This window comes from Heterodontus francisci, chromosome 3 (assembly GCF_036365525.1).
Source record: "Heterodontus francisci isolate sHetFra1 chromosome 3, sHetFra1.hap1, whole genome shotgun sequence".
Classification (NCBI taxonomy): Eukaryota; Metazoa; Chordata; class Chondrichthyes; order Heterodontiformes; family Heterodontidae; genus Heterodontus; species Heterodontus francisci.
The window spans coordinates 193,886,577-193,914,295 of NC_090373.1; the positions used below are offsets into that span (position 1 = coordinate 193,886,577).

At 49.1% G+C, this 27,719-nt stretch overlaps 1 protein-coding gene across 1 annotated transcript in view; it reads left to right on the forward strand.

Moving 5' to 3' along the window:
- The window catches only part of LOC137353441 (protein cornichon homolog 3), a 235,295-nt gene that overhangs the window by 175,548 nt on the left and 32,028 nt on the right, over window positions 1-27,719 (forward strand). The window lies entirely within an intron of this gene.

The following is a 27,719-nucleotide window of genomic DNA, read 5'->3' on the forward strand; positions in this document are numbered from 1 at the left end:
TAGTAACTGAACAGGGCGAGGAAAGGACAGAGGAGCACTGAGCAGTGCAGCATTAGTAACTGGAGATGGAGAGGAAAGGTCAGTGGAGCACTGAGCAATGTAGCATTAGTAACTGGAGAGGAAAGGTCAGAGGAGCACTGAGCAGTGTAGCATTAGTAACTGGAGATGGAGAGCAAAGGTCAGTGTAGCATTAGTAACTGCAGATGGAGAGGAAAGGTCAGAGGAGCACTGAGCAGTGTAGCATAAGTAACTGCAGATGGAGAGGAAAGGTCAGAGGAGCACTGAGCAGTGTAGCATTAGTAACTGGAGAGGGAGAGGAAAGGTCAGTGTAGCACTGAGCAGTGTAGCATTAGTAACTGGAGATGGAGAGCAAAGGTCAGTGTAGCACTGAGCAGTGTAGCATTAGTAACTGGAGATGGAGAGGAAAGGTCAGTGGAGCACTGAGCAGTGTAGCATTGGTAACTGGAGATGGAGAGCAAAGGTCAGTGTCGCATTAGTAACTGCAGATGGAGAGGAAAGGTCAGAGGAGCACTGAGCAGTGTAGCATAAGTAACTGGAGATGGAGAGGAAAGGTCAGAGGAGCACTGAGCAGTGTAGCATTAGTAACTGGAGAGGGAGAGGAAAGGTCAGAGGAGCACTGAGCAGTGTAGCATTAGTAACTGCAGATGGAGAGGAAAGTTCAGTGGTGCACTGAGCAGTGTAGCATTAGTAACTGGAGAGGAAAGGTCAGAGGAGCACTGAGCAGTGTAGCATTAGTAACTGGAGAGGGAGAGGAAAGGTCAGAGGAGCACTGAGCAGTGTAGCATTAGTAACTGGAGAGGGAGAGGAAAGGTCAGAGGAGCACTGAGCAATGTAGCATTAGTAACTGGAGAGGGAGAGGAAAGGTCAGAGGAGCACTGAGCAGTGTAGCATTGGTAACTGGAGAGGGAGAGCAAAGGTCAGAGGAGCACTGAGCAGTGTAGCATTAGTAACTGGAGATGGAGAGCAAAGGTCAGTGTAGCACTGAGCAATGTAGCATTAGTAACTGGAGATGGAGAGCAAAGGTCAGTGTAGCACTGAGCAATGTAGCATTAGTAACTGGAGATGGAGAGCAAAGGTCAGAGGAGCACTGAGCAGTGTAGCATTAGAAACTGGAGATGGAGAGCAAAGGTCAGTGTCGCATTAGTAACTGCAGATGGAGAGGAAAGGTCAGAGGAGCACTGAGCAGTGTAGCATAAGTAACTGGAGATGGAGAGGAAAGGTCAGAGGAGCACTGAGCAGTGTAGCATTAGTAACTGCAGATGGAGAGGAAAGGTCAGAGGAGCACTGAGCAGTGTAGCATTGGTAACTGGAGAGGGAGAGGAAAGGTCAGAGGAGCACTGAGCAGTGTAGCATTAGTAACTGGAGATGGAGAGGGAAGGTCAGAGGAGCACTGAGCAGTGTAGCATTAGTAACTGGAGAGGGAGAGGAAAGGTCAGAGGAGCACTGAGCAGTGTAGCATTAGTAACTGGAGATGGAGAGCAAAGGTCAGTGTCGCACTGAGCAGTGTAGCATTAGTAACTGGAGATGGAGAGGAAAGGTCAGAGGAGCACTGAGCAATGTAGCATTAGTAACTGGAGATGGAGAGGAAAGGTCAGAGGAGCACTGAGCAGTGTAGCATTAGTAACTGGAGATGGAGAGGTAAGGTCAGAGGAGCACTGAGCAGTGTAGCATTAGTAACTGGAGATGGAGAGCAAAGGTCAGTGTAGCACTGAGCAGTGTAGCATTAGTAACTGGAGATGGAGAGGAAAGGTCAGTGGAGCACTGAGCAGTGTAGCATTGGTAACTGGAGATGGAGAGCAAAGGTCAGTGTAGCATTAGTAACTGCAGATGGAGAGGAAAGGTCAGAGGAGCACTGAGCAGTGTAGCATTAGTAACTGAACAGGGCGAGGAAAGGAGAGAGGAGCACTGAGCAGTGCAGCATTAGTAACTGGAGATGGAGAGGAAAGGTCAGTGGAGCACTGAGCAATGTAGCATTAGTAACTGGAGAGGAAAGGTCAGAGGAGCACTGAGCAGTGTAGCATTAGTAACTGGAGATGGAGAGCAAAGGTCAGTGTAGCATTAGTAACTGCAGATGGAGAGGAAAGGTCAGAGGAGCACTGAGCAGTGTAGCATAAGTAACTGCAGATGGAGAGGTAAGGTCAGAGGAGCACTGAGCAATGTAGCATTAGTAACTGGAGAGGGAGAGGAAAGGTCAGTGTAGCACTGAGCAGTGTAGCATTAGTAACTGGAGATGGAGAGCAAAGGTCAGTGTAGCACTGAGCAGTGTAGCATTAGTAACTGGAGATGGAGAGGAAAGGTCAGTGGAGCACTGAGCAGTGTAGCATTGGTCACTGGAGATGGAGAGCAAAGGTCAGTGTCGCATTAGTAACTGCAGATGGAGAGGAAAGGTCAGAGGAGCACTGAGCAGTGTAGCATTAGTAACTGCAGATGGAGAGGAAAGTTCAGTGGTGCACTGAGCAGTGCAGCATTAGTAACTGGAGAGGAAAGGTCAGAGGAGCACTGAGCAGTGTAGCATTAGTAACTGGAGAGGGAGAGGAAAGGTCAGAGGAGCACTGAGCAGTGTAGCATTAGTAACTGGAGAGGGAGAGGAAAGGTCAGAGGAGCACTGAGCAATGTAGCATTAGTAACTGGAGAGGGAGAGGAAAGGTCAGAGGAGCACTGAGCAGTGTAGCATTAGTAACTGGAGATGGAGAGGAAAGGTCAGAGGAGCACTGAGCAGTGTAGCATTGGGAACTGGAGAGGGAGAGGAAAGGTCAGAGGAGCACTGAGCAGTGTAGCATTAGTAACTGGAGAGGGAGAGGAAAGGTCAGAGGAGCACTGAGCAGTGTAGCATTAGTAACTGGAGATGGAGAGCAAAGGTCAGTGTAGCATTAGTAACTGCAGATGGAGAGGAAAGGTCAGTGTAGCATTAGTAACGGCAGATGGAGAGCAAAGGTCAGTGTAGCACTGAGCAGTGTAGCAATAGTAACTGGAGAGGAAAGATCAGAGGAGCACTGAGCAGTGTAGCATTAGTAACTGGAGATGGAGAGGAAAGGTCAGTGGAGCACTGAGCAATGTAGCAATAGTAACTGGAGAGGAAAGATCAGAGGAGCACTGAGCAGTGTAGCATTAGTAACTGGAGAGGGAGAGGAAAGGTCAGAGGAGCACTGAGCAGTGTAGCATTAGTAACTGGAGAGGGAGAGGAAAGGTCAGAGGAGCACTGAGCAATGTAGCATTAGTAACTGGAGAGGGAGAGGAATGGTCAGAGGAGCACTGAGCAGTGTAGCATTAGTAACTGGAGAGGGAGAGGAAAGGTCAGAGGAGCACTGAGCAATGTAGCATTAGTAACTGGAGATGGAGAGCAAAGGTCAGAGGAGCACTGAGCAGTGAAGCATTAGTAACTGGAGTAGGAGAGCAAAGGTCAGTGTAGCATTAGTAACTGCAGATGGAGAGGAAAGGTCAGAGGAGCACTGAGCAGTGTAGCATTAGTAACTGAACAGGGCGAGGAAAGGACAGAGGAGCACTGAGCAGTGCAGCATTAGTAACTGGAGATGGAGAGGAAAGGTCAGTGGAGCACTGAGCAATGTAGCATTAGTAACTGGAGAGGAAAGGTCAGAGGAGCACTGAGCAGTGTAGCATTAGTAACTGGAGATGGAGAGCAAAGGTCAGTGTAGCATTAGTAACTGCAGATGGAGAGGAAAGGTCAGAGGAGCACTGAGCAGTGTAGCATTTGTAACTGGAGAGGGAGAGGAAAGGTCAGAGGAGCACTGAGCAGTGTAGCATTAGTAACTGCAGATGGAGAGGAAAGGTCAGAGGAGCACTGTGCAGTGTAGCATTAGTAACTGGAGAGGGAGAGGAAAGGTCAGAGGAGCACTGAGCAGTGTAGCATTAGTAACTGGAGATGGAGAGCAAAGGTCAGAGGAGCACTGAGCAATGTAGCATTAGTAACTGGAGATGGAGAGCAAAGGTCAGAGGAGCACTGAGCAGTGAAGCATTAGTAACTGGAGTAGGAGAGCAAAGGTCAGTGTAGCATTAGTAACTGCAGATGGAGAGGAAAGGTCAGAGGAGCACTGAGCAGTGTAGCATTAGTAACTGAACAGGGCGAGGAAAGGACAGAGGAGCACTGAGCAGTGCAGCATTAGTAACTGGAGATGGAGAGGAAAGGTCAGTGGAGCACTGAGCAATGTAGCATTAGTAACTGGAGAGGAAAGGTCAGAGGAGCACTGAGCAGTGTAGCATTAGTAACTGGAGATGGAGAGCAAAGGTCAGTGTAGCATTAGTAACTGCAGATGGAGAGGAAAGGTCAGAGGAGCACTGAGCAGTGTAGCATAAGTAACTGCAGATGGAGAGGAAAGGTCAGAGGAGCACTGAGCAGTGTAGCATTAGTAACTGGAGAGGGAGAGGAAAGGTCAGTGTAGCACTGAGCAGTGTAGCATTAGTAACTGGAGATGGAGAGCAAAGGTCAGTGTAGCACTGAGCAGTGTAGCATTAGTAACTGGAGATGGAGAGGAAAGGTCAGTGGAGCACTGAGCAGTGTAGCATTGGTAACTGGAGATGGAGAGCAAAGGTCAGTGTCGCATTAGTAACTGCAGATGGAGAGGAAAGGTCAGAGGAGCACTGAGCAGTGTAGCATAAGTAACTGGAGATGGAGAGGAAAGGTCAGAGGAGCACTGAGCAGTGTAGCATTAGTAACTGGAGAGGGAGAGGAAAGGTCAGAGGAGCACTGAGCAGTGTAGCATTAGTAACTGCAGATGGAGAGGAAAGTTCAGTGGTGCACTGAGCAGTGCAGCATTAGTAACTGGAGAGGAAAGATCAGAGGAGCACTGAGCAGTGTAGCATTAGTAACTGGAGAGGGAGAGGAAAGGTCAGAGGAGCACTGAGCAGTGTAGCATTAGTAACTGGAGAGGGAGAGGAAAGGTCAGAGGAGCACTGAGCAATGTAGCATTAGTAACTGGAGAGGGAGAGGAAAGGTCAGAGGAGCACTGAGCAGTGTAGCATTGGTAACTGGAGAGGGAGAGCAAAGGTCAGAGGAGCACTGAGCAGTGTAGCATTAGTAACTGGAGATGGAGAGCAAAGGTCAGTGTAGCACTGAGCAATGTAGCATTAGTAACTGGAGATGGAGAGCAAAGGTCAGTGTAGCACTGAGCAATGTAGCATTAGTAACTGGAGATGGAGAGCAAAGGTCAGAGGAGCACTGAGCAGTGTAGCATTAGAAACTGGAGATGGAGAGCAAAGGTCAGTGTCGCATTAGTAACTGCAGATGGAGAGGAAAGGTCAGAGGAGCACTGAGCAGTGTAGCATAAGTAACTGGAGATGGAGAGGAAAGGTCAGAGGAGCACTGAGCAGTGTAGCATTAGTAACTGCAGATGGAGAGGAAAGGTCAGAGGAGCACTGAGCAGTGTAGCATTGGTAACTGGAGAGGGAGAGGAAAGGTCAGAGGAGCACTGAGCAGTGTAGCATTAGTAACTGGAGATGGAGAGGGAAGGTCAGAGGAGCACTGAGCAGTGTAGCATTAGTAACTGGAGAGGGAGAGGAAAGGTCAGAGGAGCACTGAGCAGTGTAGCATTAGTAACTGGAGATGGAGAGCAAAGGTCAGTGTCGCACTGAGCAGTGTAGCATTAGTAACTGGAGATGGAGAGGAAAGGTCAGAGGAGCACTGAGCAATGTAGCATTAGTAACTGGAGATGGAGAGGAAAGGTCAGAGGAGCACTGAGCAGTGTAGCATTAGTAACTGGAGATGGAGAGGTAAGGTCAGAGGAGCACTGAGCAGTGAAGCATTAGTAACTGGAGTAGGAGAGCAAAGGTCAGTGTAGCATTAGTAACTGCAGATGGAGAGGAAAGGTCAGAGGAGCACTGAGCAGTGTAGCATTAGTAACTGAACAGGGCGAGGAAAGGACAGAGGAGCACTGAGCAGTGCAGCATTAGTAACTGGAGATGGAGAGGAAAGGTCAGTGGAGCACTGAGCAATGTAGCATTAGTAACTGGAGAGGAAAGGTCAGAGGAGCACTGAGCAGTGTAGCATTAGTAACTGGAGATGGAGAGCAAAGGTCAGTGTAGCATTAGTAACTGCAGATGGAGAGGAAAGGTCAGAGGAGCACTGAGCAGTGTAGCATAAGTAACTGCAGATGGAGAGGAAAGGTCAGAGGAGCACTGAGCAGTGTAGCATTAGTAACTGGAGAGGGAGAGGAAAGGTCAGTGTAGCACTGAGCAGTGTAGCATTAGTAACTGGAGATGGAGAGCAAAGGTCAGTGTAGCACTGAGCAGTGTAGCATTAGTAACTGGAGATGGAGAGGAAAGGTCAGTGGAGCACTGAGCAGTGTAGCATTGGTAACTGGAGATGGAGAGCAAAGGTCAGTGTCGCATTAGTAACTGCAGATGGAGAGGAAAGGTCAGAGGAGCACTGAGCAGTGTAGCATAAGTAACTGGAGATGGAGAGGAAAGGTCAGAGGAGCACTGAGCAGTGTAGCATTAGTAACTGGAGAGGGAGAGGAAAGGTCAGAGGAGCACTGAGCAGTGTAGCATTAGTAACTGCAGATGGAGAGGAAAGTTCAGTGGTGCACTGAGCAGTGTAGCATTAGTAACTGGAGAGGAAAGGTCAGAGGAGCACTGAGCAGTGTAGCATTAGTAACTGGAGAGGGAGAGGAAAGGTCAGAGGAGCACTGAGCAGTGTAGCATTAGTAACTGGAGAGGGAGAGGAAAGGTCAGAGGAGCACTGAGCAATGTAGCATTAGTAACTGGAGAGGGAGAGGAAAGGTCAGAGGAGCACTGAGCAGTGTAGCATTGGTAACTGGAGAGGGAGAGCAAAGGTCAGAGGAGCACTGAGCAGTGTAGCATTAGTAACTGGAGATGGAGAGCAAAGGTCAGTGTAGCACTGAGCAATGTAGCATTAGTAACTGGAGATGGAGAGCAAAGGTCAGTGTAGCACTGAGCAATGTAGCATTAGTAACTGGAGATGGAGAGCAAAGGTCAGAGGAGCACTGAGCAGTGTAGCATTAGAAACTGGAGATGGAGAGCAAAGGTCAGTGTCGCATTAGTAACTGCAGATGGAGAGGAAAGGTCAGAGGAGCACTGAGCAGTGTAGCATAAGTAACTGGAGATGGAGAGGAAAGGTCAGAGGAGCACTGAGCAGTGTAGCATTAGTAACTGCAGATGGAGAGGAAAGGTCAGAGGAGCACTGAGCAGTGTAGCATTGGTAACTGGAGAGGGAGAGGAAAGGTCAGAGGAGCACTGAGCAGTGTAGCATTAGTAACTGGAGATGGAGAGGGAAGGTCAGAGGAGCACTGAGCAGTGTAGCATTAGTAACTGGAGAGGGAGAGGAAAGGTCAGAGGAGCACTGAGCAGTGTAGCATTAGTAACTGGAGATGGAGAGCAAAGGTCAGTGTCGCACTGAGCAGTGTAGCATTAGTAACTGGAGATGGAGAGGAAAGGTCAGAGGAGCACTGAGCAATGTAGCATTAGTAACTGGAGATGGAGAGGAAAGGTCAGAGGAGCACTGAGCAGTGTAGCATTAGTAACTGGAGATGGAGAGGTAAGGTCAGAGGAGCACTGAGCAGTGTAGCATTAGTAACTGGAGATGGAGAGCAAAGGTCAGTGTAGCACTGAGCAGTGTAGCATTAGTAACTGGAGATGGAGAGGAAAGGTCAGTGGAGCACTGAGCAGTGTAGCATTGGTAACTGGAGATGGAGAGCAAAGGTCAGTGTAGCATTAGTAACTGCAGATGGAGAGGAAAGGTCAGAGGAGCACTGAGCAGTGTAGCATTAGTAACTGAACAGGGCGAGGAAAGGAGAGAGGAGCACTGAGCAGTGCAGCATTAGTAACTGGAGATGGAGAGGAAAGGTCAGTGGAGCACTGAGCAATGTAGCATTAGTAACTGGAGAGGAAAGGTCAGAGGAGCACTGAGCAGTGTAGCATTAGTAACTGGAGATGGAGAGCAAAGGTCAGTGTAGCATTAGTAACTGCAGATGGAGAGGAAAGGTCAGAGGAGCACTGAGCAGTGTAGCATAAGTAACTGCAGATGGAGAGGTAAGGTCAGAGGAGCACTGAGCAATGTAGCATTAGTAACTGGAGAGGGAGAGGAAAGGTCAGTGTAGCACTGAGCAGTGTAGCATTAGTAACTGGAGATGGAGAGCAAAGGTCAGTGTAGCACTGAGCAGTGTAGCATTAGTAACTGGAGATGGAGAGGAAAGGTCAGTGGAGCACTGAGCAGTGTAGCATTGGTCACTGGAGATGGAGAGCAAAGGTCAGTGTCGCATTAGTAACTGCAGATGGAGAGGAAAGGTCAGAGGAGCACTGAGCAGTGTAGCATTAGTAACTGCAGATGGAGAGGAAAGTTCAGTGGTGCACTGAGCAGTGCAGCATTAGTAACTGGAGAGGAAAGGTCAGAGGAGCACTGAGCAGTGTAGCATTAGTAACTGGAGAGGGAGAGGAAAGGTCAGAGGAGCACTGAGCAGTGTAGCATTAGTAACTGGAGAGGGAGAGGAAAGGTCAGAGGAGCACTGAGCAATGTAGCATTAGTAACTGGAGAGGGAGAGGAAAGGTCAGAGGAGCACTGAGCAGTGTAGCATTAGTAACTGGAGATGGAGAGGAAAGGTCAGAGGAGCACTGAGCAGTGTAGCATTGGGAACTGGAGAGGGAGAGGAAAGGTCAGAGGAGCACTGAGCAGTGTAGCATTAGTAACTGGAGAGGGAGAGGAAAGGTCAGAGGAGCACTGAGCAGTGTAGCATTAGTAACTGGAGATGGAGAGCAAAGGTCAGTGTAGCATTAGTAACTGCAGATGGAGAGGAAAGGTCAGTGTAGCATTAGTAACTGCAGATGGAGAGCAAAGGTCAGTGTAGCACTGAGCAGTGTAGCAATAGTAACTGGAGAGGAAAGATCAGAGGAGCACTGAGCAGTGTAGCATTAGTAACTGGAGATGGAGAGGAAAGGTCAGTGGAGCACTGAGCAATGTAGCAATAGTAACTGGAGAGGAAAGATCAGAGGAGCACTGAGCAGTGTAGCATTAGTAACTGGAGAGGGAGAGGAAAGGTCAGAGGAGCACTGAGCAGTGTAGCATTAGTAACTGGAGAGGGAGAGGAAAGGTCAGAGGAGCACTGAGCAATGTAGCATTAGTAACTGGAGAGGGAGAGGAAAGGTCAGTGGAGCACTGAGCAGTGTAGCATTAGTAACTGGAGATGGAGAGCAAAGGTCAGTGTAGCACTGAGCAGTGTAGCATTAGCAACTGGAGATGGAGAGGAAAGGTCAGAGGAGCACTGAGCAATGTAGCATTAGTAACTGGAGATGGAGAGCAAAGGCCAGTGTAGCACTGAGCGGTGTATCATTAGTAACTGGAGATGGAGAGGAAAGGTCAGTGGAGCACTGAGCAGTGTAGCATTAGTAACTGGAGATGGAGAGGAAAGGTCAGTGGAGCACTGAGCAGTGTAGCATTAGTAACTGGAGATGGAGAGGAAAGGTCAGCGGAGCACTGAGCAGTGTAGCATTGGTAACTGGAGATGGAGAGGAAAGGTCAGTGGAGCACTGAGCAGTGTAGCTTTGGTAACTGGAGATGGAGAGCAAAGGTCAGTGTCGCATTAGTAACTGCAGATGGAGAGGAAAGGTCAGAGGAGCACTGAGCAGTGTAGCATTAGTAACTGGAGATGGAGAGGAAAGGTCAGAGGATCACTGTGCAGTGTAGCATTAGTAACTGGAGAGGGAGAGGAAAGGTCAGAGGAGCACTGAGCAGTGTAGCATTAGTAACTGGAGATGGAGAGGAAAGGTCAGTGGAGCACTGAGCAGTGTAGCATTGGTAACTGGAGATGGAGAGGAAAGGTCAGTGGAGCACTGAGCAGTGTAGCATTGGTAACTGGAGATGGAGAGCAAAGGTCAGTGTCGCATTAGTAACTGCAGATGGAGAGGAAAGGTCAGAGGAGCACTGAGCAGTGTAGCATTTGTAACTGGAGAGGGAGAGGAAAGGTCAGAGGAGCACTGAGCAGTGTAGCATTAGTAACTGCAGATGGAGAGGAAAGGTCAGAGGAGCACTGTGCAGTGTAGCATAAGTAACTGGAGATGGAGAGGAAAGGTCAGAGGAGCACTGAGCAGTGTAGCATTGGTAACTGGAGATGGAGAGGAAAGGTCAGAGGAGCACTGAGCAGTGTAGCATTAGAAACTGGAGATGGAGAGCAAAGGTCAGTGTCGCATTAGTAACTGCAGATGGAGAGGAAAGGTCAGAGGAGCACTGAGCAGTGTAGCATAAGTAACTGGAGATGGAGAGGAAAGGTCAGAGGAGCACTGAGCAGTGTAGCATTAGTAACTGCAGATGGAGAGGAAAGGTCAGAGGAGCACTGAGCAGTGTAGCATTGGTAACTGGAGAGGGAGAGGAAAGGTCAGAGGAGCACTGAGCAGTGTAGCATTAGTAACTGGAGATGGAGAGGGAAGGTCAGAGGAGCACTGAGCAGTGTAGCATTAGTAACTGGAGAGGGAGAGGAAAGGTCAGAGGAGCACTGAGCAGTGTAGCATTAGTAACTGGAGATGGAGAGCAAAGGTCAGTGTCGCACTGAGCAGTGTAGCATTAGTAACTGGAGATGGAGAGGAAAGGTCAGAGGAGCACTGAGCAATGTAGCATTAGTAACTGGAGATGGAGAGGAAAGGTCAGAGGAGCACTGAGCAGTGTAGCATTAGTAACTGGAGATGGAGAGGTAAGGTCAGAGGAGCACTGAGCAGTGTAGCATTAGTAACTGGAGATGGAGAGCAAAGGTCAGTGTAGCACTGAGCAGTGTAGCATTAGTAACTGGAGATGGAGAGGAAAGGTCAGTGGAGCACTGAGCAGTGTAGCATTGGTAACTGGAGATGGAGAGCAAAGGTCAGTGTAGCATTAGTAACTGCAGATGGAGAGGAAAGGTCAGAGGAGCACTGAGCAGTGTAGCATTAGTAACTGAACAGGGCGAGGAAAGGAGAGAGGAGCACTGAGCAGTGCAGCATTAGTAACTGGAGATGGAGAGGAAAGGTCAGTGGAGCACTGAGCAATGTAGCATTAGTAACTGGAGAGGAAAGGTCAGAGGAGCACTGAGCAGTGTAGCATTAGTAACTGGAGATGGAGAGCAAAGGTCAGTGTAGCATTAGTAACTGCAGATGGAGAGGAAAGGTCAGAGGAGCACTGAGCAGTGTAGCATAAGTAACTGCAGATGGAGAGGTAAGGTCAGAGGAGCACTGAGCAATGTAGCATTAGTAACTGGAGAGGGAGAGGAAAGGTCAGTGTAGCACTGAGCAGTGTAGCATTAGTAACTGGAGATGGAGAGCAAAGGTCAGTGTAGCACTGAGCAGTGTAGCATTAGTAACTGGAGATGGAGAGGAAAGGTCAGTGGAGCACTGAGCAGTGTAGCATTGGTCACTGGAGATGGAGAGCAAAGGTCAGTGTCGCATTAGTAACTGCAGATGGAGAGGAAAGGTCAGAGGAGCACTGAGCAGTGTAGCATTAGTAACTGCAGATGGAGAGGAAAGTTCAGTGGTGCACTGAGCAGTGCAGCATTAGTAACTGGAGAGGAAAGGTCAGAGGAGCACTGAGCAGTGTAGCATTAGTAACTGGAGAGGGAGAGGAAAGGTCAGAGGAGCACTGAGCAGTGTAGCATTAGTAACTGGAGAGGGAGAGGAAAGGTCAGAGGAGCACTGAGCAATGTAGCATTAGTAACTGGAGAGGGAGAGGAAAGGTCAGAGGAGCACTGAGCAGTGTAGCATTAGTAACTGGAGATGGAGAGGAAAGGTCAGAGGAGCACTGAGCAGTGTAGCATTGGGAACTGGAGAGGGAGAGGAAAGGTCAGAGGAGCACTGAGCAGTGTAGCATTAGTAACTGGAGAGGGAGAGGAAAGGTCAGAGGAGCACTGAGCAGTGTAGCATTAGTAACTGGAGATGGAGAGCAAAGGTCAGTGTAGCATTAGTAACTGCAGATGGAGAGGAAAGGTCAGTGTAGCATTAGTAACTGCAGATGGAGAGCAAAGGTCAGTGTAGCACTGAGCAGTGTAGCAATAGTAACTGGAGAGGAAAGATCAGAGGAGCACTGAGCAGTGTAGCATTAGTAACTGGAGATGGAGAGGAAAGGTCAGTGGAGCACTGAGCAATGTAGCAATAGTAACTGGAGAGGAAAGATCAGAGGAGCACTGAGCAGTGTAGCATTAGTAACTGGAGAGGGAGAGGAAAGGTCAGAGGAGCACTGAGCAGTGTAGCATTAGTAACTGGAGAGGGAGAGGAAAGGTCAGAGGAGCACTGAGCAATGTAGCATTAGTAACTGGAGAGGGAGAGGAAAGGTCAGTGGAGCACTGAGCAGTGTAGCATTAGTAACTGGAGATGGAGAGCAAAGGTCAGTGTAGCACTGAGCAGTGTAGCATTAGCAACTGGAGATGGAGAGGAAAGGTCAGAGGAGCACTGAGCAATGTAGCATTAGTAACTGGAGATGGAGAGCAAAGGCCAGTGTAGCACTGAGCGGTGTATCATTAGTAACTGGAGATGGAGAGGAAAGGTCAGTGGAGCACTGAGCAGTGTAGCATTAGTAACTGGAGATGGAGAGGAAAGGTCAGTGGAGCACTGAGCAGTGTAGCATTAGTAACTGGAGATGGAGAGGAAAGGTCAGCGGAGCACTGAGCAGTGTAGCATTGGTAACTGGAGATGGAGAGGAAAGGTCAGTGGAGCACTGAGCAGTGTAGCTTTGGTAACTGGAGATGGAGAGCAAAGGTCAGTGTCGCATTAGTAACTGCAGATGGAGAGGAAAGGTCAGAGGAGCACTGAGCAGTGTAGCATTAGTAACTGGAGATGGAGAGGAAAGGTCAGAGGATCACTGTGCAGTGTAGCATTAGTAACTGGAGAGGGAGAGGAAAGGTCAGAGGAGCACTGAGCAGTGTAGCATTAGTAACTGGAGATGGAGAGGAAAGGTCAGTGGAGCACTGAGCAGTGTAGCATTGGTAACTGGAGATGGAGAGGAAAGGTCAGTGGAGCACTGAGCAGTGTAGCATTGGTAACTGGAGATGGAGAGCAAAGGTCAGTGTCGCATTAGTAACTGCAGATGGAGAGGAAAGGTCAGAGGAGCACTGAGCAGTGTAGCATTTGTAACTGGAGAGGGAGAGGAAAGGTCAGAGGAGCACTGAGCAGTGTAGCATTAGTAACTGCAGATGGAGAGGAAAGGTCAGAGGAGCACTGTGCAGTGTAGCATTAGTAACTGGAGAGGGAGAGGAAAGGTCAGAGGAGCACTGAGCAGTGTAGCATTAGTAACTGGAGATGGAGAGCAAAGGTCAGAGGAGCACTGAGCAATGTAGCATTAGTAACTGGAGATGGAGAGCAAAGGTCAGAGGAGCACTGAGCAGTGAAGCATTAGTAACTGGAGTAGGAGAGCAAAGGTCAGTGTAGCATTAGTAACTGCAGATGGAGAGGAAAGGTCAGAGGAGCACTGAGCAGTGTAGCATTAGTAACTGAACAGGGCGAGGAAAGGACAGAGGAGCACTGAGCAGTGCAGCATTAGTAACTGGAGATGGAGAGGAAAGGTCAGTGGAGCACTGAGCAATGTAGCATTAGTAACTGGAGAGGAAAGGTCAGAGGAGCACTGAGCAGTGTAGCATTAGTAACTGGAGATGGAGAGCAAAGGTCAGTGTAGCATTAGTAACTGCAGATGGAGAGGAAAGGTCAGAGGAGCACTGAGCAGTGTAGCATAAGTAACTGCAGATGGAGAGGAAAGGTCAGAGGAGCACTGAGCAGTGTAGCATTAGTAACTGGAGAGGGAGAGGAAAGGTCAGTGTAGCACTGAGCAGTGTAGCATTAGTAACTGGAGATGGAGAGCAAAGGTCAGTGTAGCACTGAGCAGTGTAGCATTAGTAACTGGAGATGGAGAGGAAAGGTCAGTGGAGCACTGAGCAGTGTAGCATTGGTAACTGGAGATGGAGAGCAAAGGTCAGTGTCGCATTAGTAACTGCAGATGGAGAGGAAAGGTCAGAGGAGCACTGAGCAGTGTAGCATAAGTAACTGGAGATGGAGAGGAAAGGTCAGAGGAGCACTGAGCAGTGTAGCATTAGTAACTGGAGAGGGAGAGGAAAGGTCAGAGGAGCACTGAGCAGTGTAGCATTAGTAACTGCAGATGGAGAGGAAAGTTCAGTGGTGCACTGAGCAGTGCAGCATTAGTAACTGGAGAGGAAAGGTCAGAGGAGCACTGAGCAGTGTAGCATTAGTAACTGGAGAGGGAGAGGAAAGGTCAGAGGAGCACTGAGCAGTGTAGCATTAGTAACTGGAGAGGGAGAGGAAAGGTCAGAGGAGCACTGAGCAATGTAGCATTAGTAACTGGAGAGGGAGAGGAAAGGTCAGAGGAGCACTGAGCAGTGTAGCATTGGTAACTGGAGAGGGAGAGCAAAGGTCAGAGGAGCACTGAGCAGTGTAGCATTAGTAACTGGAGATGGAGAGCAAAGGTCAGTGTAGCACTGAGCAATGTAGCATTAGTAACTGGAGATGGAGAGCAAAGGTCAGTGTAGCACTGAGCAATGTAGCATTAGTAACTGGAGATGGAGAGCAAAGGTCAGAGGAGCACTGAGCAGTGTAGCATTAGAAACTGGAGATGGAGAGCAAAGGTCAGTGTCGCATTAGTAACTGCAGATGGAGAGGAAAGGTCAGAGGAGCACTGAGCAGTGTAGCATAAGTAACTGGAGATGGAGAGGAAAGGTCAGAGGAGCACTGAGCAGTGTAGCATTAGTAACTGCAGATGGAGAGGAAAGGTCAGAGGAGCACTGAGCAGTGTAGCATTGGTAACTGGAGAGGGAGAGGAAAGGTCAGAGGAGCACTGAGCAGTGTAGCATTAGTAACTGGAGATGGAGAGGGAAGGTCAGAGGAGCACTGAGCAGTGTAGCATTAGTAACTGGAGAGGGAGAGGAAAGGTCAGAGGAGCACTGAGCAGTGTAGCATTAGTAACTGGAGATGGAGAGCAAAGGTCAGTGTCGCACTGAGCAGTGTAGCATTAGTAACTGGAGATGGAGAGGAAAGGTCAGAGGAGCACTGAGCAATGTAGCATTAGTAACTGGAGATGGAGAGGAAAGGTCAGAGGAGCACTGAGCAGTGTAGCATTAGTAACTGGAGATGGAGAGGTAAGGTCAGAGGAGCACTGAGCAGTGTAGCATTAGTAACTGGAGATGGAGAGCAAAGGTCAGTGTAGCACTGAGCAGTGTAGCATTAGTAACTGGAGATGGAGAGGAAAGGTCAGTGGAGCACTGAGCAGTGTAGCATTGGTAACTGGAGATGGAGAGCAAAGGTCAGTGTAGCATTAGTAACTGCAGATGGAGAGGAAAGGTCAGAGGAGCACTGAGCAGTGTAGCATTAGTAACTGAACAGGGCGAGGAAAGGAGAGAGGAGCACTGAGCAGTGCAGCATTAGTAACTGGAGATGGAGAGGAAAGGTCAGTGGAGCACTGAGCAATGTAGCATTAGTAACTGGAGAGGAAAGGTCAGAGGAGCACTGAGCAGTGTAGCATTAGTAACTGGAGATGGAGAGCAAAGGTCAGTGTAGCATTAGTAACTGCAGATGGAGAGGAAAGGTCAGAGGAGCACTGAGCAGTGTAGCATAAGTAACTGCAGATGGAGAGGTAAGGTCAGAGGAGCACTGAGCAATGTAGCATTAGTAACTGGAGATGGAGAGCAAAGGTCAGTGTAGCACTGAGCAGTGTAGCATTAGTAACTGGAGATGGAGAGGAAAGGTCAGTGGAGCACTGAGCAGTGTAGCATTGGTCACTGGAGATGGAGAGCAAAGGTCAGTGTCGCATTAGTAACTGCAGATGGAGAGGAAAGGTCAGAGGAGCACTGAGCAGTGTAGCATTAGTAACTGCAGATGGAGAGGAAAGTTCAGTGGTGCACTGAGCAGTGCAGCATTAGTAACTGGAGAGGAAAGGTCAGAGGAGCACTGAGCAGTGTAGCATTAGTAACTGGAGAGGGAGAGGAAAGGTCAGAGGAGCACTGAGCAGTGTAGCATTAGTAACTGGAGAGGGAGAGGAAAGGTCAGAGGAGCACTGAGCAATGTAGCATTAGTAACTGGAGAGGGAGAGGAAAGGTCAGAGGAGCACTGAGCAGTGTAGCATTAGTAACTGGAGATGGAGAGGAAAGGTCAGAGGAGCACTGAGCAGTGTAGCATTGGGAACTGGAGAGGGAGAGGAAAGGTCAGAGGAGCACTGAGCAGTGTAGCATTAGTAACTGGAGAGGGAGAGGAAAGGTCAGAGGAGCACTGAGCAGTGTAGCATTAGTAACTGGAGATGGAGAGCAAAGGTCAGTGTAGCATTAGTAACTGCAGATGGAGAGGAAAGGTCAGTGTAGCATTAGTAACTGCAGATGGAGAGCAAAGGTCAGTGTAGCACTGAGCAGTGTAGCAATAGTAACTGGAGAGGAAAGATCAGAGGAGCACTGAGCAGTGTAGCATTAGTAACTGGAGATGGAGAGGAAAGGTCAGTGGAGCACTGAGCAATGTAGCAATAGTAACTGGAGAGGAAAGATCAGAGGAGCACTGAGCAGTGTAGCATTAGTAACTGGAGAGGGAGAGGAAAGGTCAGAGGAGCACTGAGCAGTGTAGCATTAGTAACTGGAGAGGGAGAGGAAAGGTCAGAGGAGCACTGAGCAATGTAGCATTAGTAACTGGAGAGGGAGAGGAATGGTCAGAGGAGCACTGAGCAGTGTAGCATTAGTAACTGGAGAGGGAGAGGAAAGGTCAGAGGAGCACTGAGCAATGTAGCATTAGTAACTGGAGAGGGAGAGGAAAGGTCAGTGGAGCACTGAGCAGTGTAGCATTAGTAACTGGAGATGGAGAGCAAAGGTCAGTGTAGCACTGAGCAGTGTAGCATTAGCAACTGGAGATGGAGAGGAAAGGTCAGAGGAGCACTGAGCAATGTAGCATTAGTAACTGGAGATGGAGAGCAAAGGCCAGTGTAGCACTGAGCGGTGTATCATTAGTAACTGGAGATGGAGAGGAAAGGTCAGTGGAGCACTGAGCAGTGTAGCATTAGTAACTGGAGATGGAGAGGAAAGGTCAGTGGAGCACTGAGCAGTGTAGCATTGGTAACTGGAGATGGAGAGGAAAGGTCAGTGGAGCACTGAGCAGTGTAGCATTGGTAACTGGAGATGGAGAGCAAAGGTCAGTGTCGCATTAGTAACTGCAGATGGAGAGGAAAGGTCAGAGGAGCACTGAGCAGTGTAGCATTTGTAACTGGAGAGGGAGAGGAAAGGTCAGAGGAGCACTGAGCAGTGTAGCATTAGTAACTGCAGATGGAGAGGAAAGGTCAGAGGAGCACTGAGCAGTGTAGCATTAGTAACTGGAGATGGAGAGGAAAGGTCAGAGGAGCACTGTGCAGTGTAGCATTAGTAACTGGAGAGGGAGAGGAAAGGTCAGAGGAGCACTGAGCAGTGTAGCATTAGTAACTGGAGATGGAGAGCAAAGGTCAGAGGAGCACTGAGCAATGTAGCATTAGTAACTGGAGATGGAGAGCAAAGGTCAGAGGAGCACTGAGCAGTGAAGCATTAGTAACTGGAGTAGGAGAGCAAAGGTCAGTGTAGCATTAGTAACTGCAGATGGAGAGGAAAGGTCAGAGGAGCACTGAGCAGTGTAGCATTAGTAACTGAACAGGGCGAGGAAAGGACAGAGGAGCACTGAGCAGTGCAGCATTAGTAACTGGAGATGGAGAGGAAAGGTCAGTGGAGCACTGAGCAATGTAGCATTAGTAACTGGAGAGGAAAGGTCAGAGGAGCACTGAGCAGTGTAGCATTAGTAACTGGAGATGGAGAGCAAAGGTCAGTGTAGCATTAGTAACTGCAGATGGAGAGGAAAGGTCAGAGGAGCACTGAGCAGTGTAGCATAAGTAACTGCAGATGGAGAGGAAAGGTCAGAGGAGCACTGAGCAGTGTAGCATTAGTAACTGGAGAGGGAGAGGAAAGGTCAGTGTAGCACTGAGCAGTGTAGCATTAGTAACTGGAGATGGAGAGCAAAGGTCAGTGTAGCACTGAGCAGTGTAGCATTAGTAACTGGAGATGGAGAGGAAAGGTCAGTGGAGCACTGAGCAGTGTAGCATTGGTAACTGGAGATGGAGAGCAAAGGTCAGTGTCGCATTAGTAACTGCAGATGGAGAGGAAAGGTCAGAGGAGCACTGAGCAGTGTAGCATAAGTAACTGGAGATGGAGAGGAAAGGTCAGAGGAGCACTGAGCAGTGTAGCATTAGTAACTGGAGAGGGAGAGGAAAGGTCAGAGGAGCACTGAGCAGTGTAGCATTAGTAACTGCAGATGGAGAGGAAAGTTCAGTGGTGCACTGAGCAGTGCAGCATTAGTAACTGGAGAGGAAAGGTCAGAGGAGCACTGAGCAGTGTAGCATTAGTAACTGGAGAGGGAGAGGAAAGGTCAGAGGAGCACTGAGCAGTGTAGCATTAGTAACTGGAGAGGGAGAGGAAAGGTCAGAGGAGCACTGAGCAATGTAGCATTAGTAACTGGAGAGGGAGAGGAAAGGTCAGAGGAGCACTGAGCAGTGTAGCATTAGTAACTGGAGATGGAGAGGAAAGGTCAGAGGAGCACTGAGCAGTGTAGCATTGGTAACTGGAGAGGGAGAGGAAAGGTCAGAGGAGCACTGAGCAGTGTAGCATTAGTAACTGGAGAGGGAGAGGAAAGGTCAGAGGAGCACTGAGCAGTGTAGCATTAGTAACTGGAGATGGAGAGCAAAGGTCAGTGTAGCATTAGTAACTGCAGATGGAGAGGAAAGGTCAGTGTAGCACTGAGCAATGTAGCATTAGTAACTGCAGATGGAGAGCAAAGGTCAGTGTAGCACTGAGCAGTGTAGCATTAGTAACTGAACAGGGCGAGGAAAGTTCAGAGGAGCACTGAGCAGTGTAGCATTAGTAACTGGAGATGGAGAGGAAAGGTCAGTGGAGCACTGAGCAATGTAGCAATCGTAACTGGAGAGGAAAGATCAGAGGAGCACTGAGCAGTGTAGCATTAGTAACTGGAGATGGAGAGGTAAGGTCAGAGGAGCACTGAGCAGTGTAGCATTAGTAATTGGAGATGGAGAGGAAAGGTCAGTGGAGCACTGAGCAGTGTAGCATTAGTAACTGGAGATGGAGAGGAAAGGTCAGCGGAGCACTGAGCAGTGTAGCATTGGTAACTGGAGATGGAGAGGAAAGGTCAGTGGAGCACTGAGCAGTGTAGCTTTGGTAACTGGAGATGGAGAGCAAAGGTCAGTGTCGCATTAGTAACTGCAGATGGAGAGGAAAGGTCAGAGGAGCACTGAGCAGTGTAGCATTAGTAACTGGAGATGGAGAGGAAAGGTCAGAGGATCACTGTGCAGTGTAGCATTAGTAACTGGAGAGGGAGAGGAAAGGTCAGAGGAGCACTGAGCAGTGTAGCATTAGTAACTGGAGATGGAGAGGAAAGGTCAGTGGAGCACTGAGCAGTGTAGCATTGGTAACTGGAGATGGAGAGGAAAGGTCAGTGGAGCACTGAGCAGTGTAGCATTGGTAACTGGAGATGGAGAGCAAAGGTCAGTGTCGCATTAGTAACTGCAGATGGAGAGGAAAGGTCAGAGGAGCACTGAGCAGTGTAGCATTTGTAACTGGAGAGGGAGAGGAAAGGTCAGAGGAGCACTGAGCAGTGTAGCATTAGTAACTGCAGATGGAGAGGAAAGGTCAGAGGAGCACTGAGCAGTGTAGCATTAGTAACTGGAGATGGAGAGGAAAGGTCAGAGGAGCACTGTGCAGTGTAGCATTAGTAACTGGAGAGGGAGAGGAAAGGTCAGAGGAGCACTGAGCAGTGTAGCATTAGTAACTGGAGATGGAGAGCAAAGGTCAGAGGAGCACTGAGCAATGTAGCATTAGTAACTGGAGATGGAGAGCAAAGGTCAGAGGAGCACTGAGCAGTGAAGCATTAGTAACTGGAGTAGGAGAGCAAAGGTCAGTGTAGCATTAGTAACTGCAGATGGAGAGGAAAGGTCAGAGGAGCACTGAGCAGTGTAGCATTAGTAACTGAACAGGGCGAGGAAAGGACAGAGGAGCACTGAGCAGTGCAGCATTAGTAACTGGAGATGGAGAGGAAAGGTCAGTGGAGCACTGAGCAATGTAGCATTAGTAACTGGAGAGGAAAGGTCAGAGGAGCACTGAGCAGTGTAGCATTAGTAACTGGAGATGGAGAGCAAAGGTCAGTGTAGCATTAGTAACTGCAGATGGAGAGGAAAGGTCAGAGGAGCACTGAGCAGTGTAGCATAAGTAACTGCAGATGGAGAGGAAAGGTCAGAGGAGCACTGAGCAGTGTAGCATTAGTAACTGGAGAGGGAGAGGAAAGGTCAGTGTAGCACTGAGCAGTGTAGCATTAGTAACTGGAGATGGAGAGCAAAGGTCAGTGTAGCACTGAGCAGTGTAGCATTAGTAACTGGAGATGGAGAGGAAAGGTCAGTGGAGCACTGAGCAGTGTAGCATTGGTAACTGGAGATGGAGAGCAAAGGTCAGTGTCGCATTAGTAACTGCAGATGGAGAGGAAAGGTCAGAGGAGCACTGAGCAGTGTAGCATAAGTAACTGGAGATGGAGAGGAAAGGTCAGAGGAGCACTGAGCAGTGTAGCATTAGTAACTGGAGAGGGAGAGGAAAGGTCAGAGGAGCACTGAGCAGTGTAGCATTAGTAACTGCAGATGGAGAGGAATGTTCAGTGGTGCACTGAGCAGTGCAGCATTAGTAACTGGAGAGGAAAGGTCAGAGGAGCACTGAGCAGTGTAGCATTAGTAACTGGAGAGGGAGAGGAAAGGTCAGAGGAGCACTGAGCAGTGTAGCATTAGTAACTGGAGAGGGAGAGGAAAGGTCAGAGGAGCACTGAGCAATGTAGCATTAGTAACTGGAGAGGGAGAGGAAAGGTCAGAGGAGCACTGAGCAGTGTAGCATTAGTAACTGGAGATGGAGAGGAAAGGTCAGAGGAGCACTGAGCAGTGTAGCATTGGTAACTGGAGAGGGAGAGGAAAGGTCAGAGGAGCACTGAGCAGTGTAGCATTAGTAACTGGAGAGGGAGAGGAAAGGTCAGAGGAGCACTGAGCAGTGTAGCATTAGTAACTGGAGATGGAGAGCAAAGGTCAGTGTAGCATTAGTAACTGCAGATGGAGAGGAAAGGTCAGTGTAGCACTGAGCAATGTAGCATTAGTAACTGCAGATGGAGAGCAAAGGTCAGTGTAGCACTGAGCAGTGTAGCATTAGTAACTGAACAGGGCGAGGAAAGTTCAGAGGAGCACTGAGCAGTGTAGCATTAGTAACTGGAGATGGAGAGGAAAGGTCAGTGGAGCACTGAGCAATGTAGCAATCGTAACTGGAGAGGAAAGATCAGAGGAGCACTGAGCAGTGTAGCATTAGTAACTGGAGATGGAGAGGTAAGGTCAGAGGAGCACTGAGCAGTGTAGCATTAGTAATTGGAGATGGAGAGGAAAGGTCAGTGGAGCACTGAGCAGTGTAGCATTAGTAACTGGAGATGGAGAGGAAAGGTCAGCGGAGCACTGAGCAGTGTAGCATTGGTAACTGGAGATGGAGAGGAAAGGTCAGTGGAGCACTGAGCAGTGTAGCTTTGGTAACTGGAGATGGAGAGCAAAGGTCAGTGTCGCATTAGTAACTGCAGATGGAGAGGAAAGGTCAGAGGAGCACTGAGCAGTGTAGCATTAGTAACTGGAGATGGAGAGGAAAGGTCAGAGGATCACTGTGCAGTGTAGCATTAGTAACTGGAGAGGGAGAGGAAAGGTCAGAGGAGCACTGAGCAGTGTAGCATTAGTAACTGGAGATGGAGAGGAAAGGTCAGTGGAGCACTGAGCAGTGTAGCATTGGTAACTGGAGATGGAGAGGAAAGGTCAGTGGAGCACTGAGCAGTGTAGCATTGGTAACTGGAGATGGAGAGCAAAGGTCAGTGTCGCATTAGTAACTGCAGATGGAGAGGAAAGGTCAGAGGAGCACTGAGCAGTGTAGCATTTGTAACTGGAGAGGGAGAGGAAAGGTCAGAGGAGCACTGAGCAGTGTAGCATTAGTAACTGCAGATGGAGAGGAAAGGTCAGAGGAGCACTGAGCAGTGTAGCATTAGTAACTGGAGATGGAGAGGAAAGGTCAGAGGAGCACTGTGCAGTGTAGCATTAGTAACTGGAGAGGGAGAGGAAAGGTCAGAGGAGCACTGAGCAGTGTAGCCTTAGTAACTGGAGATGGAGAGCAAAGGTCAGAGGAGCACTGAGCAATGTAGCATTAGTAACTGGAGATGGAGAGCAAAGGTCAGAGGAGCACTGAGCAGTGAAGCATTAGTAACTGGAGTAGGAGAGCAAAGGTCAGTGTAGCATTAGTAACTGCAGATGGAGAGGAAAGGTCAGAGGAGCACTGAGCAGTGTAGCATTAGTAACTGAACAGGGCGAGGAAAGGACAGAGGAGCACTGAGCAGTGCAGCATTAGTAACTGGAGATGGAGAGGAAAGGTCAGTGGAGCACTGAGCAATGTAGCATTAGTAACTGGAGAGGAAAGGTCAGAGGAGCACTGAGCAGTGTAGCATTAGTAACTGGAGATGGAGAGCAAAGGTCAGTGTAGCATTAGTAACTGCAGATGGAGAGGAAAGGTCAGAGGAGCACTGAGCAGTGTAGCATAAGTAACTGCAGATGGAGAGGAAAGGTCAGAGGAGCACTGAGCAGTGTAGCATTAGTAACTGGAGAGGGAGAGGAAAGGTCAGTGTAGCACTGAGCAGTGTAGCATTAGTAACTGGAGATGGAGAGCAAAGGTCAGTGTAGCACTGAGCAGTGTAGCATTAGTAACTGGAGATGGAGAGGAAAGGTCAGTGGAGCACTGAGCAGTGTAGCATTGGTAACTGGAGATGGAGAGCAAAGGTCAGTGTCGCATTAGTAACTGCAGATGGAGAGGAAAGGTCAGAGGAGCACTGAGCAGTGTAGCATAAGTAACTGGAGATGGAGAGGAAAGGTCAGAGGAGCACTGAGCAGTGTAGCATTAGTAACTGGAGAGGGAGAGGAAAGGTCAGAGGAGCACTGAGCAGTGTAGCATTAGTAACTGCAGATGGAGAGGAAAGTTCAGTGGTGCACTGAGCAGTGCAGCATTAGTAACTGGAGAGGAAAGGTCAGAGGAGCACTGAGCAGTGTAGCATTAGTAACTGGAGAGGGAGAGGAAAGGTCAGAGGAGCACTGAGCAGTGTAGCATTAGTAACTGGAGAGGGAGAGGAAAGGTCAGAGGAGCACTGAGCAATGTAGCATTAGTAACTGGAGAGGGAGAGGAAAGGTCAGAGGAGCACTGAGCAGTGTAGCATTAGTAACTGGAGATGGAGAGGAAAGGTCAGAGGAGCACTGAGCAGTGTAGCATTGGTAACTGGAGAGGGAGAGGAAAGGTCAGAGGAGCACTGAGCAGTGTAGCATTAGTAACTGGAGAGGGAGAGGAAAGGTCAGAGGAGCACTGAGCAGTGTAGCATTAGTAACTGGAGATGGAGAGCAAAGGTCAGTGTAGCATTAGTAACTGCAGATGGAGAGGAAAGGTCAGTGTAGCACTGAGCAATGTAGCATTAGTAACTGCAGATGGAGAGCAAAGGTCAGTGTAGCACTGAGCAGTGTAGCATTAGTAACTGAACAGGGCGAGGAAAGTTCAGAGGAGCACTGAGCAGTGTAGCATTAGTAACTGGAGATGGAGAGGAAAGGTCAGTGGAGCACTGAGCAATGTAGCAATCGTAACTGGAGAGGAAAGATCAGAGGAGCACTGAGCAGTGTAGCATTAGTAACTGGAGATGGAGAGGTAAGGTCAGAGGAGCACTGAGCAGTGTAGCATTAGTAATTGGAGATGGAGAGGAAAGGTCAGTGGAGCACTGAGCAGTGTAGCATTAGTAACTGGAGATGGAGAGGAAAGGTCAGCGGAGCACTGAGCAGTGTAGCATTGGTAACTGGAGATGGAGAGGAAAGGTCAGTGGAGCACTGAGCAGTGTAGCTTTGGTAACTGGAGATGGAGAGCAAAGGTCAGTGTCGCCTTAGTAACTGCAGATGGAGAGGAAAGGTCAGAGGAGCACTGAGCAGTGTAGCATTAGTAACTGGAGAGGGAGAGGAAAGGTCAGAGGAGCACTGAGCAGTGTAGCATTAGTAACTGCAGATGGAGAGGAAAGGTCAGAGGAGCACTGAGCAGTGTAGCATTAGTAACTGGAGATGGAGAGGAAAGGTCAGAGGAGCACTGTGCAGTGTAGCATTAGTAACTGGAGAGGGAGAGGAAAGGTCAGAGGAGCACTGAGCAGTGTAGCATTAGTAACTGGAGATGGAGAGCAAAGGTCAGAGGAGCACTGAGCAATGTAGCATTAGTAACTGGAGATGGAGAGGAAAGGTCAGAGGAGCACTGAGCAGTGTAGCATTAGTAACTGGAGATGGAGAGGAAAGGTCAGAGGAGCACTGAGCAGTGTAGCATTGGGAACTGGAGAGGGAGAGGAAAGGTCAGAGGAGCACAGAGCAGTGTAGCATTAGTAACTGGAGAGGGAGAGGAAAGGTCAGAGGAGCACTGAGCAGTGTAGCATTAGTAACTGGAGATGGAGAGCAAAGGTCAGTGTAGCATTAGTAACTGCAGATGGAGAGGAAAGGTCAGTGTAGCATTAGTAACTGCAGATGGAGAGCAAAGGTCAGTGGAGCACTGAGCAATGTAGCAATAGTAACTGGAGAGGAAAGATCAGAGGAGCACTGAGCAGTGTAGCATTAGTAACTGGAGAGGGAGAGGAAAGGTCAGAGGAGCACTGAGCAGTGTAGCATTAGTAACTGGAGAGGGAGAGGAAAGGTCAGAGGAGCACTGAGCAATGTAGCATTAGTAACTGGAGAGGGAGAGGAATGGTCAGAGGAGCACTGAGCAGTGTAGCATTCGTAACTGGAGAGGGAGAGGAAAGGTCAGTGGAGCACTGAGCAGTGTAGCATTAGTAACTGGAGATGGAGAGCAAAGGTCAGTGTAGCACTGAGCAGTGTAGCATTAGCAACTGGAGATGGAGAGGAAAGGTCAGAGGAGCACTGAGCAATGTAGCATTAGTAACTGGAGATGGAGAGCAAAGGTCAGTGGAGCACTGAGCAGTGTAGCATTAGTAACTGGAGATGGAGAGGAAAGGTCACTGGAGCACTGAGCAGTGTAGCATTAGTAACTGGAGATGGAGAGGAAAGGTCAGTGGAGCACTGAGCAGTGTAGCATTGGTAACTGGAGATGGAGAGGAAAGGTCAGTGGAGCACTGAGCAGTGTAGCATTGGTAACTGGAGATGGAGAGCAAAGGTCAGTGTCGCATTAGTAACTGCAGATGGAGAGGAAAGGTCAGTGTAGCACTGAGCAGTGTAGCATTAGTAACTGGAGATGGAGAGCAAAGGTCAGTGTAGCACTGAGCAGTGTAGCATTAGTAACTGGAGATGGAGAGGAAAGGTCAGTGGAGCACTGAGCAGTGTAGCATTGGTAACTGGAGATGGAGAGCAAAGGTCAGTGTCGCATTAGTAACTGCAGATGGAGAGGAAAGGTCAGTGTAGCACTGAGCAGTGTAGCATTAGTAACTGGAGATGGAGAGCAAAGGTCAGTGTAGCACTGAGCAGTGTAGCATAAGTAACTGGAGATGGAGAGGAAAGGTCAGAGGAGCACTGAGCAGTGTAGCATTAGTAACTGGAGAGGGAGAGGAAAGGTCAGAGGAGCACTGAGCAGTGTAGCATTAGTAACTGCAGATGGAGAGGAAAGTTCAGTGGTGCACTGAGCAGTGCAGCATTAGTAACTGGAGAGGAAAGGTCAGAGGAGCACTGAGCAGTGTAGCATTAGTAACTGGAGAGGGAGAGGAAAGGTCAGAGGAGCACTGAGCAGTGTAGCATTAGTAACTGGAGAGGGAGAGGAAAGGTCAGAGGAGCACTGAGCAATGTAGCATTAGTAACTGGAGAGGGAGAGGAAAGGTCAGAGGAGCACTGAGCAGTGTAGCATTAGTAACTGGAGATGGAGAGGAAAGGTCAGAGGAGCACTGAGCAGTGTAGCATTGGTAACTGGAGAGGGAGAGGAAAGGTCAGAGGAGCACTGAGCAGTGTAGCATTAGTAACTGGAGAGGGAGAGGAAAGGTCAGAGGAGCACTGAGCAGTGTAGCATTAGTAACTGGAGATGGAGAGCAAAGGTCAGTGTAGCATTAGTAACTGCAGATGGAGAGGAAAGGTCAGTGTAGCACTGAGCAATGTAGCATTAGTAACTGCAGATGGAGAGCAAATGTCAGTGTAGCACTGAGCAGTGTAGCATTAGTAACTGAACAGGGCGAGGAAAGTTCAGAGGAGCACTGAGCAGTGTAGCATTAGTAACTGGAGATGGAGAGGAAAGGTCAGTGGAGCACTGAGCAATGTAGCAATCGTAACTGGAGAGGAAAGATCAGAGGAGCACTGAGCAGTGTAGCATTAGTAACTGGAGATGGAGAGGTAAGGTCAGAGGAGCACTGAGCAGTGTAGCATTAGTAATTGGAGATGGAGAGGAAAGGTCAGTGGAGCACTGAGCAGTGTAGCATTAGTAACTGGAGATGGAGAGGAAAGGTCAGCGGAGCACTGAGCAGTGTAGCATTGGTAACTGGAGATGGAGAGGAAAGGTCAGTGGAGCACTGAGCAGTGTAGCTTTGGTAACTGGAGATGGAGAGCAAAGGTCAGTGTCGCCTTAGTAACTGCAGATGGAGAGGAAAGGTCAGAGGAGCACTGAGCAGTGTAGCATTAGTAACTGGAGAGGGAGAGGAAAGGTCAGAGGAGCACTGAGCAGTGTAGCATTAGTAACTGCAGATGGAGAGGAAAGGTCAGAGGAGCACTGAGCAGTGTAGCATTAGTAACTGGAGATGGAGAGGAAAGGTCAGAGGAGCACTGTGCAGTGTAGCATTAGTAACTGGAGAGGGAGAGGAAAGGTCAGAGGAGCACTGAGCAGTGTAGCATTAGTAACTGGAGATGGAGAGCAAAGGTCAGAGGAGCACTGAGCAATGTAGCATTAGTAACTGGAGATGGAGAGGAAAGGTCAGAGGAGCACTGAGCAGTGTAGCATTAGTAACTGGAGATGGAGAGGAAAGGTCAGAGGAGCACTGAGCAGTGTAGCATTGGGAACTGGAGAGGGAGAGGAAAGGTCAGAGGAGCACAGAGCAGTGTAGCATTAGTAACTGGAGAGGGAGAGGAAAGGTCAGAGGAGCACTGAGCAGTGTAGCATTAGTAACTGGAGATGGAGAGCAAAGGTCAGTGTAGCATTAGTAACTGCAGATGGAGAGGAAAGGTCAGTGTAGCATTAGTAACTGCAGATGGAGAGCAAAGGTCAGTGGAGCACTGAGCAATGTAGCAATAGTAACTGGAGAGGAAAGATCAGAGGAGCACTGAGCAGTGTAGCATTAGTAACTGGAGAGGGAGAGGAAAGGTCAGAGGAGCACTGAGCAGTGTAGCATTAGTAACTGGAGAGGGAGAGGAAAGGTCAGAGGAGCACTGAGCAATGTAGCATTAGTAACTGGAGAGGGAGAGGAATGGTCAGAGGAGCACTGAGCAGTGTAGCATTCGTAACTGGAGAGGGAGAGGAAAGGTCAGTGGAGCACTGAGCAGTGTAGCATTAGTAACTGGAGATGGAGAGCAAAGGTCAGTGTAGCACTGAGCAGTGTAGCATTAGCAACTGGAGATGGAGAGGAAAGGTCAGAGGAGCACTGAGCAATGTAGCATTAGTAACTGGAGATGGAGAGCAAAGGTCAGTGTAGCACTGAGCAGTGTAGCATTAGTAACTGGAGATGGAGAGGAAAGGTCA